Below are 12,534 nucleotides of genomic sequence, written 5' to 3' on the forward strand. Positions count from 1 at the left end.
GGGCATTCTGAGGCTTGTTAGCTAAATGAAGAGAGGACGTAATATAGTTTCCTTGGAAGTGGCATTAACACTCTGTGGGGTTTTTCAGCTGGATATCAATTAGAGGCTCATTAGGCGCTTAGAGACGGCAGTCCCTCCGGCTTCCTGTAGCCTGCTGTGAAAGTGGCTGACCCTGACCTCGAGGAAAAGCCTGGTGTGCTCCTTCTTTTGAGCCCATAGAGAAGAAGGGCTTTTGGAGCAAGTGTGTTAATTATGCTCCCTTTGCAGCTTGTATTTCTGAAGACACACTTCAAAATCACCAAAATAAAAACAAAACAAATAACTTGACAAATTAAAGAAAATGAATCAATGACTTTGATCAGCAGCTCATTTGTATTCTTAAAGACGTTTTAAAAACTTTGACTGGTGAAGACGTATCCACATAAATGATACCACTAATAACAAGATTTCAATTTAACTTTTTAACCCCTTAACTTTCATTAGCCTTAAAGAGAAAATACTGCTGAGTTATAAAGTCATTTAAAAAGGCAATTTCTGAACAATGAGAGACCATTTTCAACTAAAAACCAGTGAACACATATACTAGTTTTTCTTTCTTCCTCCTACAAAAGAAAACTTTTATGAAGATCTGCTAAGAGCCTATACATTTTTTCTAAACATTCTACTGAACAACATGATGCACGCTTTATATTTTACAATGTTTTGTAAAATAAAACAGCTAAATAAAACCTACAGAGGCTGAGAAATGCATTACAGTGCAGGGGTTTTATGTTGGTTCATATCTGCTGCCACTCGTCGAGTCTCCCAAAAAGTTCATCTATTGTCTGCTTGTTGCTTTAGATATGTATTTTTGTGGTTTATGATCTGTAATTTTAACTATACATGACCATTTTGTGTTTGTCATGTTTTCAGACGTTCAACCCTGGACAGTCAGTCACCCACAATCTTTAAATGGAATGACATTTATTTTAACCATCATAATGGTAAGGATATTCTATCTGATGTTAGGACTTCCACATGGGCCAGTTGTGGGCTCTGTAGGGTCATTTGCTAGGTGTGGTGTGTTCTGTTTTGGGGTTGTTGGTAGATAGTGGTTGCGGTCTTCCACAACCATGGGTTGTGTCCTTTGGCATTGCAGAGATTTCAGGGAGGCACATGGTGCAGGTGGCTACTGCTCTCAGGCCTGTGTAAACAGCCTTCTATACATCTGCTGACTTTGGGGGTGCCTTCCACCTTTTTTAAAGCCACCAGGACAAGGCATGAACACATACACACACAACAAAATTATTTATTACAATAGGTAATTCTATATACCAAACAACATGACTGTATTAGTTAACAATAAACATGTTTATTAGAATGCTGCATTTTATTTCTGAATAGAATTTATAGTTATATACGTAATCAAGTCTTCACACTTCTGCCTCTTTAAGAGATTTTACTTCTTAAAGCTTCATATTGTGTTTTTACTGATGTGAAGTCTGCAGTGGGGAAGTTTGCTTTTTGTTTTTCTGCTCAGAATTTGCTCAGCCAGACTCATGCTGCTTCTCTATATTTATGCCCCTCGCTGTGTTGTTTGGGGCAGAGGTGGTATGAAATATTTTTAGACAGACTCTGAGGGGACTTTGTGTTCTGACAGCTAACACAATGAACTCTCATGCCTGAACAAGGACATACTTTAGTGGCCGTACCCTAAAGCCATAGACCGCTCCTCCACTCTGAAAACAAGCGTCTATTGAAGGAACATGCCTCAGTAAAGCTCTGCTCCTGCCAGGTTTGCCCTCTGTCAACAAGGGTATTTATCTATTCACAAGATTAAGAACTGGATAATCCAAAATATGCCACATTTACAAAGAAATACAGGAAATCTCAGTGTTAGACTGAGTGCTCTATGCTTACAATATCTCAAGACTAAGAAGTTTTGTATGATACCCCCAGGGAAGTCTAAGTGCAGTCAATTCATAAGCCATTGCAGCTGCAAGCTATGTATTCAATATGCTGACTTTTGGCTGAACTGAAAAAAGATCTTTTTATCTATATGTGCCATCCTCTTTGAAATATATATGCACACAATACATGTTTGGTCTTAGAAAGTCATGTGAGCCCTGAGGAAAATACAACGGTTTGTTAAAACGAGTTCTAATAATAGACTACCCATAGCTTCAGAAAGCCAGAAACGGACAGAAGGCAGAACAAGAACCACTTCCTTTAGCTTTGGCTCAGTCAGAATTTCTTGCTTGTGGGCAAAAAGTTCATTTATGTTCAGTGAAGCATGATTTGCATAAAATCTTCCATTTCCGAAAAAATTTATATTTGAATTTAATGTGTTTTAATTCATACAAAATTAAAGCCATTGTGGTTATTCGTTTTACAGTAGACAATTTATTAGGTACAGTTTGCTTGTGGCAAGTTGAATCTTCTTTCATCTTCAGAACTGCCTTACTGCTTCATGCGTAGACTCAAAGTGTCAAAAAATTATCCTCTGAGATTTCAGTCCATATTGACATGACAGCATCACATGGTTGCATGTCTCAGGTTTCACCACCTTCAATATCAGTTGTACAAAGCAAGATGGATCCATGCTGTTATACTATTTGCGGCTATGAAAAAACGGACATGGCCAGATTTGGGTATAGGAGTCTTAGTGTTGTGTCCTAAGGATGAGTTTCAAGTTGTTATGAAAAATGGATGGATGGATGGATGGATGGATGGATGGATGGATGGATGGATGGATGGATGGATGGATGGATGGATGGATGGATGGATGGATGGATGGATGGATGGATAGCATTTATTGTCATTGAACAGAATTCAACGAAATTTCCATTGCAGCTCCCGTGTAAAGGTCAAATATATACAGTAAAAATAAGCAAACACACAATAATAATAATAACAATATATACAACTAAATTAACTAAAGGCACTCAACCACACCAAAGAAGTAGCAGCAGGTCCAATTATGGCAAAGTACAGATGATGTGACAGTGCAAAGTGCAGAACAATATGACTGTGTGGGGGTGGGGGATATATATGTATGACTGCGAGGTTATGTTATGTGTTATGTTAATGTACATATGAACAGTCCTTCTTTCCAAACCCATTTTGAGACTTGAATTTACATTTACACACACTTATTTTAGAACGTCTTCATTACAAAGTGTTTGATGAAGGAGGGAAAGCTGTGTCAAAGTGAAAACAATGCTACCTTTCATTAAATCCTTTTCTCTTCACTCCTACTCCCAGTTTTAGACACTGAAAGCATTTGTACTAACATCAACAGATCCACTGTGTTTTACAAACACCTGGAAAGCAATGATGAAGTTAACCCATTAATGGTGCTTCACATTACATATCTAAACTCATCTTCTACAGCCAAATGAGAATAACTTAAAAAATGAACAATGAGAGAAAGAACTGGTGTAACGATAAGGACCTCATGTTGTGATTTCTTTACACTTATTTGTTGTTAAGTATAATTTGCATGATAAGTGACTGCTTTACAATTATATGTTCAGCATAATTTACATGAGGATTCTTATTAATTGAATTTAACATGATTATATAATTACAAAAGTTGAAGTGAAACATATTTAAGTGCGAGGCACGATTTATTTGAATAGAGAAAGTGTTTTATTTTGAAGAATGCCTAACAGGATCTGGTTCTGTCTTTTGTCACTGTCTTGCTTCTGTTGATTTTGGTTGCTAGGTAACGAACAGCCGTTGCCGTTATCAGCTGTCGCCGTTTTTCTCCTCAATAAAAACTGAACAGAAATGTTCAGTAAAAGACATCTGAGCCTCCGTCTTGATTGAAGAAGCTTTCACTCAGTAACACCTCAGACCAGCCCGCTGATCCCATGTCAAAGTTCCTGATACGACTGTGTTACTGTTCACACGTTATGGTGTTTATCTATCACTGAAGATGGTAACTATGCAGCTTTGACGATAGCTAACAAAATTTTTCTTTATATCCCAATAGTAACACCAGATGTTAGTGACTAGACCAAGAAAGTTGAATGATTGTGCCTTTAGAGGAAGGACAGAAGGACACAGAGTAAGGAAACAATGTGGCGGTTGTAAAACTAGGCAAAGGTGAACAGAGCAAAGGTCACTGACTGCTCCCGTCTAAGCTGCAGAGCTGAGGATGTGGTTGCCGTAGTTGTTGCTGCAGCCATGAGGCGAAGCCCGCAGACCTAATGAGGACCCTGCCAGTCATCTGCCGACAACAGCTGGGGCCAGCTCAAGCAAGCTGTCTAATGGGCTGACGGGGATCTTTGTTTCCCCGAAAGGAAGTTTGAGTGGCAGAGTGATCTGATACAGCCGTAGAGCAAATCTGTCTTATCCAAAGGCTTGGCAAAGTCAGGTATGTTCATGTAATCCAAGAGGTAGGCGACATGAAGGAATGCATATAACACTCTTGCTTGTCTGAGGACAAGTGATTAACTTGATTTCATTAAAGCTGCTATGCAGCAATGAGATCCAAGTGTTCAGGCTCGGCAGTAACTGCCAGCAAGATATATATCAGTGCACAGAGGGGGGAAGTGGCAGAAAAGATTTCGCACACATCCAGACTCAGTGACAGTGACTCAGGCTTCTAGTTTAACAAATGTCTGCACTAATGCATCAGTGAGCAAGTTGGTACAAGTCAGCATGTCTCAGGTTTTAAAGAGCCATTTACAGATTGTGGTTTGACTGCACACAGTGAAATAAAAACAAAAACAACACTGACCACAAGGATGCTTACAGTGATTTCCCGAAGGTTAATGCCATAAACAGAAAGTCAGTAAGACAAACATAATCCTACTATCTGACTGTCACTATTATACTATTTTCTGACAGGCTGTTAGTATTACGCCAGATGTAAGATAGGTTACACTATCCAGAAAGTTACAATTTTGTCTTCCACAAAATATTTAATCAAAAAGAATCATCAAAATGGGAGGAAATTTATATAAACTACTAACTTAAGTTAAACAAATATCACAAAATGTGGCCTATAGCTCATTTTGATGCATCTGGTGTCAAGATAATTTTACAAATGGTGATTAAAGTTAGAAACATATGACATACCAGGGTTCAACCTCCAGAGTAATATGTGTTCACAAGCTGAGATGACACCTAAGCATATTTTATTTGCTTCAAATATGAAGGTAAAATTGCAGCATATAGAATGATTAAGGCTCTTATTGTGGAGGTTTGAAGGAAGTTGCTTCCCCGTCTACTTCCTGTTTTGACATTATGGACACAAAGACAAAGACAAAAAGACATAAAGCCTTGTGGTAGGATTTTGACTGGTAAGTAAAAGCAGCTTCACAGCTACTACAATAACGGTATTCCAAGCTGTTAACAAGTTAAACCAAGCCGTTCTCAAGGCCACATACATCTGGCCAAATGCTCATTTATATTGGATTAGCCATGAGGCAGTGAGAGGCAGCTAAAGGTACACAACTGAGTTTCCTTCTGAACGGAGAGTAGAAAAAACATCTTCAAAACGTCTAACCTGTGCAGTTAGAAAGTCTCGAAAACAGCTACACGAAAAACTCGGCGTTCTTTGTTGATTTACTTTCATTTCTGCTCATGTCTGAGACGACACATCTGAGATGCTGCATTTGATGCACAGTAATGGATTGTTTGAAAAAAAATGCTATATTGGTAACAGATAAATTTGGAAATCATTTTATCACTACTACCATGTCAAGCTAAAAACAGCATTGTCAAAGTGCTTCCAGATCCTAAGCTAAAATATGCGACCAGACTGATGCTATGTTATCTTCTATTGTTATGAAACGGTAACTAGGTCAACAGCCTATACAACCTTCTGTTGTAGCAATCCAAAACACTAAAGTTATTTGATCTGCTGATGTATTTTAGACAAAGCTGCTGGATTACTGTTTAAGGTGTATAGGAAAATCCTTCGAAGAGAAACAGACAACAAGTAACACAACAGTATTACCAGCATGGTAATATACTTTTAACACCAAAAATATCTTTCCCAGAAACACTGCAGCTGTGTTAGTTTTTTTTTTTTTTTGACAAAGTGCTTTTTCTGTGAAATATGTATATATAAACTACATGATTCAAAACTTTCTCTAACCAAAATATAAACGAGGAGTCAGAGTGCACTCATTATATATATATATATATATATATATATATATATATATATATATATATATATATATATATATGCACACATCAATGGCTCCCACATGAAAAATGGTCATTCTTCTCAGAGAATCAGGAATGCCAAGATTTAACAATCCTGCTTCCCTAAAAGTCATGTCTCTGTAACCAAAAAGAAGGAAGGGCTAAGAAAACGCCTCCTCCTGCTCACTCTTACATAATCAAAATGCTACAATGAAAAAGAAGGACATGCCTGAAAGAGAATCTGTCTCTCATTAAGAAAGAATGAAAGAAAGAAAGAAAGTTAGGTCACGCACCAAGATTTCTTCCAAATGAGACAATTTCACTGTTTGACTGGAGACTGATCAGGAATATCTTCATTCGTGGATTTATTTACATGTTGACATGACATGTTACATGTGTATCATCCAAATATGATACACGTGTAACACACATTCAGTCCCTCATTGCACTGATACTCCTAATTTAAACCCAATGCAACCTACAGCCTCCTGCTGTTGCTAAATCACTAACAACAGCCCATTTGTGTGATATTTAACCTGAGTTGTTCTGTGAAAGCCTGAGTGGTCAAACAGCCCCAAATGAAGATCTAAGAACACACCAGAGATGTCAAAGACAAGGCTGAAGAAAAGTTTAAAGCATGATTAGGTAAAACAATAATGACTCTGGAGGAACTGCAGAGAACCACACCTCAGGTGGGAGACATTCTTAAATATTAGCGGTGTACTACACATATGTAGGTTTTATGAAAGACTGGGCAGATGGAATGAATGAAAGAACCCCCGATCCTCCAAGAAACCCTCTGCTGTTTACATAGAAACAAAGCAAACATGTCTGAGAAGAAGTTCTGGTCAAATAAAACTAAAACTGAAGATTCTTGCTAACATGCAAAATGCATTATCAAGCTGAGAGGTGGAGATGGTGTATTTTTCTTCTGCAATTACAAGGAAACTTGTCAGAGTTGAAGAGCAGATGGATACAGCTAAATACAGGACAATCCTAGAAGGAAATAATAAAAATGTTTAAGATTTTGTTATGTATTAGAATTGTCGAGTCAAAGTCCAGACCTCAACCAAAAAGAGAAACTTGGCAAGGCTTGAAAACTAACAATCTGCAGTATGAACAAAACTGCTCAGGATCATTGGCATTGGATGATTGCCCTCCCCACTCTGGGGCATAAGCTGAGTTACTGACCAAGAGGAAAATAAATTATGGCCAAAATATCAATTATAACTCCCTTCACTTCGCATTTTTCCTAAACTGATGATTATGCTCCATTTGTACAGGCATGTGCACACACTGCCAAACATTTTTCCCAGTAGGCTCTTACTGGTTACACAGAATGCAGTTTTAAAAACATAAAGAAAGTACAAAAAGTGTCGCTGGTGAGAACATAGATCAAAAACCCCAGGAGGATGATGTTTTATAGCATTTCTGCAGCCGATAAGAGTAAGAGAGCAACATCCAGGACTATCTGCCTTGCAAAGCTGCTTTATCTAATTAAACTGAAAACATTTTAATCTCTGAAAGAGCACAAAGACATTTAAATGCCTTTTAATTAACTCCAGCTACCATTGAGGGCACAATTAGACAATAAATTGAATTTACACTTCTCTAAATCTGGATTGCAAAAATTAATACATAATGTCTTGTTATTATTATTCTGAAGAAGTGCCTCAATTTAACAGGCCTCAACTTAACACGTGTGCAGCTGATTGAATCAATGATGCTCTACATTTCCAAGACTGACCTACAGAAGCTCATCAAGGTGTGCTTGAAGATTTCAGCTGTCTCATTTTATGATATAATCAATGATGCAGGAAAAGAACAGGAGTGAAATTATTTTTCCATGGACTCATACAGGTATTTCCCGCTAGCCAGTATTGAGAAGTAAGATTTTGGAAAGTTTGTGTTACAATCCCTTAAAACGTCTGCCATAAAGTTCCTACGGTTGTTACCTGAATCATTCCAGAAGGTAAGAGGTTGAAAGTAAAGTCATAAAGGAAAAATGTATTTCAGAAGAATTAAACTATTTCAGTGCTAAACAAGAGATGCCTGGGACCTTTTGTATAAAAGCTTGTAATTCAGATGGAAATGATAATAATATTTTTCCAGTAGATGGATATACTACTCATTATCTGGGATTCTATGGTTGACATTTCTACTGTTAACTCATTTAATTTTCCAAGTAAGTTATAGCAGGATTCACCAATATTACCACATATTGCATGTTTTCCTAAGACTTTGCAGCACTTTTTTTTCACCACTCACAACTTACTTGTTAATTGAAAATCTTAATTGTAAGGTTATCTAGTTTTACGGGTGTTGCGACGGTAACCCAACAGGCATTTCTCACCAACAGATGTAAAATGAACATGACCTCCTCAGAGTCAATAAAGGAGAGGCTTGCTGCTTGACTTGGTACAGCCATGCAGGTCTAGAACACTATTTACTATACAATTTACAGCACCCTCAATGGAGAGGGTTCAATTCTCTCCCAGGTTAAGAGAGAATTGTTTTATCCAAATTAGGTAACACAATTCAAACAGATAAAGTAGCCTTACTTTAAAATGGAAAAAGAAAATAAGATAACATGTAATCAAGTTGGGCAGATTTGTGTTGATCTTCAGTCGGGAAATGGCAACAAGAAAATTCCAGCTCGCCTAAGCTTGCCCATACTTAAGAGCCAGGGCAATAATTAAATAAAGTTTAAAACCAATGAAACTGGGACAAATAAATTCAGACAGCAACCCAAGTTAATGTTACCACCCTCAATAAGTGGCTTTGTGGATTTCTATTTAGTTTCCTTATATTACTCTTAGCCTCTCTAAGTTTATCTTCTCACGATTTTAGTCTGCCTCTTGTTTCTATTGTATTCAAACTCAGCAGTGAGCTCTTCTCTTGCCATTCACCGTCACTCCCTTATCATCCCCGTGTCCCTTGATCTGCCACTCCGTTGATTTGTCACTATTCGGCACCGTTTTTATGATTTCCATCGAGTTCTTTGCACCGTTCTTCCTGTCCCTCAGTTTTGTACGTTTTGTTTGTTTATAAAAAAAATTCTCACTAATGCCTCTCATTACTAGCTGTCTACAGAACAGAGTGCACCGGTTACGGGCTGTGGGCGAGAATTCTGAGGTGAGGAGCTGTAAGGGAGAACTTTTTGATGGGGAAGAGCAGACTGACGCACCATGTTTCATCATAAAAAAAAAAAACCTGTACATACTGAACACTGGGGAAAAAAAGTCTTGGTACTCTGAGGGGTAAAATTTAGAAATTCTGTTGCTGCATTGCTCTGATATCATATACAAACATTCAAACAAACTGAATTTTGGACTATTGTTAGCTGTCAGCCATAATCATCAAAATTACATTTGTAACTTATTCTGTGATTAATGAATTTCACTTTGTGAATTAAAAGGAGTAAATATTTCAGTTTTCTGAAACGTAACTGCAAATATGAGCATTTATTTTGATTGCCTCCAACTGGGATCTTTATTCTTAATCATAGGTGAAAAATAGCTCCCCATTTGACTTGCAACAACACTTACACTGTGAGTTTAGAGAGGTCAGTTTAGATTTAAAGATGTGAGGAATGTTTTATTCATGTGGCACAAAGACTGAAGGCTGTGTTTTGTGACAGCTTAGTTTTGTGAGAAATCCATCACCCATTTTCTGCACCAGAATCCTTTTTTTGTACAGACCTTTGGCCTGTCAGTGAGCTGTGAAGGGGAAGAAAAAAAAAACGAGGACTGCACTAGCTCAAACTGTGGAAAAACCAGGACTCGTCACTACCCCCACTGAGAAGGGAGAGATAAGCACCGCACAAGACAAAAAAAAAAAGAAAAGGTTTAGGCCTGAACGACAAAAAAAGGGAGAACATGGTGATCTCACAATGGAAAACATACACACTGTGAGCTCACAGATGTGTGTCAGGACAGGGAGGCAAAACCAGCGCATGTCAGTGGTGTGATGAGAGAACGCTTTGAGGATGAGTGTCTTTCATCTGTGCAGAGAAGAGCTGACAACCAAGAACTTTAATAAAAAACTACAACGAGGCAGCAGTCATCTCAAGCCTCACACAGAAACCATGAAAACTGAAGCACACTTCATATTCTTGTGATAAGTGCTTTGTTAAAAAAAAAAGAAAGAAAAAAAAAAATCAGCCGCTGAAAAGGCATAACTTTGTGTTTGTAACATAGTTAAATAATTTAACATTTCATTATGTTTTAGCTGCCATTTCGTAGGGTTACCCCTCTGCACGACCCAATTATTATTTCAGATAGTGGTTAAAATATCCCGCTAAGAAATGGGACACTTCTACAAGAATTATCATTACTGTTTCCTACCGCATGCACATAGAATGACTTAATATGCCTGAACGTGTCCTACAAAATCTAGGCAGTATTTATGATTGTTAAAGACGGACACAAACAATCATACCAATTTGAACCTATTGAAAAGCAAACCTACCATGTTGTGCTTAAAATCCACTGCATTTTATGTGATATAACACATCAAACTAAATTTGTTGCATTTTTCCTTTTTATTTTTTTTTTGTTTTGCAGAATAGTTCAAGCTCAGTTAGACTGAATGGAGAGTATCTTTTACTGGCAATTTTCAAGTCTTCCAACAGATTCTCAGTTGGATTTGACTGGACCATTATCTGGAGATTGTGTGTCCATATACAGTAGAGGCCCAGTGTTAGTTTTCTACCTCATATAGCATTCTGCATCTACACCAAAAAGTTGCATTTTGGTCTAATTTGATCGGAGGACATTTATACATGTTTGAGGACAAACATGTAAGGATGTTTCGGGACAAACTACCAATGGGATGATGTTTTAATTAGCAGTAAGTGGGAAACCATAATAATTAACAAAAATAAAGATTTGAAAACCCATTGGTGAGTTATTAATCTACACAATGTGCTTCAATTAGTGAACCGAGTTACTAAAATAAAATGACTTTTCAGTAATATTCCTATAAATTGAATTTAACTATGAGTAAGCAGAAAAGCATATAAAAATGTATACATATTTTTGCTTTTTTTTTATTCTTGATGAAGTTATTGCATCATCAAAATAAGTTAAGTAGGAAAATATTTCAGTGTATTTACAGTACAGCTCAGAGTTCTTTGTTTCCAACTGTTCCCCTACAAGTCTCCATTTTAAAACAGCTAAATTCACCTTCACCTTTCTCACAGACTTAGGGAGGAGGGTTACGAATAAGGGGAAAACAGGATTCAGCTTTAATGTCCAAATCTATGTACAATTTCTTCTGTATGATGATCCAAATGGCGAACAAAGGGGAAATAAGTGTTTTCCCCTTCCAAACAACAGGCATTACACAGATTAAGTGCCTCTGCTGAAACATACTATTACCACATAAGTCTCTGTCAAAGAGGGACCAGATGTCAGATAATAGGCTGTGCACAGGGAGGTAGATGCTGGCCTGGAGCGAGTGAACAAGTAGAAACAGCTTCTTCTATATAGACCTCTTCATTTTATGGACAGTTTGTTGTCTGGGTGGGCAGTCCCTCTTACACAGAAACTGCTGAAAATAGGTTAGAAGAATGCAAATCTAGATTTATAGGCTGAACCTTAAATAAATCCAGCATCGCTCTGCATTCAGTCTGGGAGGTTAAAAGTGGGAATAAAGATCATTTGATTATAGAGTAGATCAACACAGTGTGTTGCCTTGTGTAGTTTGGTAGCATCACACATGATGCATTTAACCCATAAGAAGAAAACGCTTCTCGTTGTGTTCAAAGAAGCAGCTAAGTCTATCTCATTAAAACACTACTGGGGGTTGTTTATTGGCTTAGCTTGAGCAGGCGCCAGATACCGGCAGAACAGATTATATCTGCACTGATGTAATAATAATATATGTCGAAACTTTCTGCTTAAAGCAAAAAAAAAAAAATTTGGGAAACAAACGGGTACTGCTGAGATGAAGCAAAAGTCGCAGAATACAACAGAGAGTTTACCTTCTCTAGACTTGAAGCTGGGGTTTTCTTTCCAGCTCGGGCATCACATTCACGGCTCCTGTGTTGCTGCTTGCGGTCCACCGCTCTCCCTGTCCGCGTCCAATCGCTTCAAAACAGCCCAAGCCACTGACTCTAGGAATAACTGCACCGATCAAAGCGACCACATTCAGCCCGGTCACAGGAGCGACCCCCCCACACCTTGTCCTCCTGGGTGTAGGACGCAAAGCGCAAAGTCGCTCCGCAGCAGGTAGCTTCGTCCGAGACTCGCGGCTGCTTCTCGCCGAATGTAAGTGCCAGGCGTTAAGGCCGTTCACGACTAAAGCCACGCGTGCGTTTGTTGTGCAGCCAGCCAGCGGCAGATCGGTGCCCACTGCCACGCAGCGCCGCAACATGGAGAGCCGCCT

General features: G+C 38.2%; 1 protein-coding gene across 5 annotated transcripts in view; it reads right to left on the reverse strand.

The window, feature by feature from the left end:
- LOC102231735 (protein TANC2) overlaps positions 1-12,534 on the reverse strand; it is a 156,606-nt gene extending 144,072 nt beyond the window's left edge. For all 5 annotated transcript variants that reach the window (XM_023340301.1, XM_023340300.1, XM_023340299.1 and 2 more), the window contains exon 1: positions 12,131-12,534. The gene's annotated coding sequence lies outside the window, so the exon portion shown is untranslated. The remainder of the gene's footprint in view (positions 1-12,130) is intronic.

Source organism: Xiphophorus maculatus, chromosome 10, assembly GCF_002775205.1.
Source record: "Xiphophorus maculatus strain JP 163 A chromosome 10, X_maculatus-5.0-male, whole genome shotgun sequence".
Taxonomy (NCBI): Eukaryota; Metazoa; Chordata; class Actinopteri; order Cyprinodontiformes; family Poeciliidae; genus Xiphophorus; species Xiphophorus maculatus.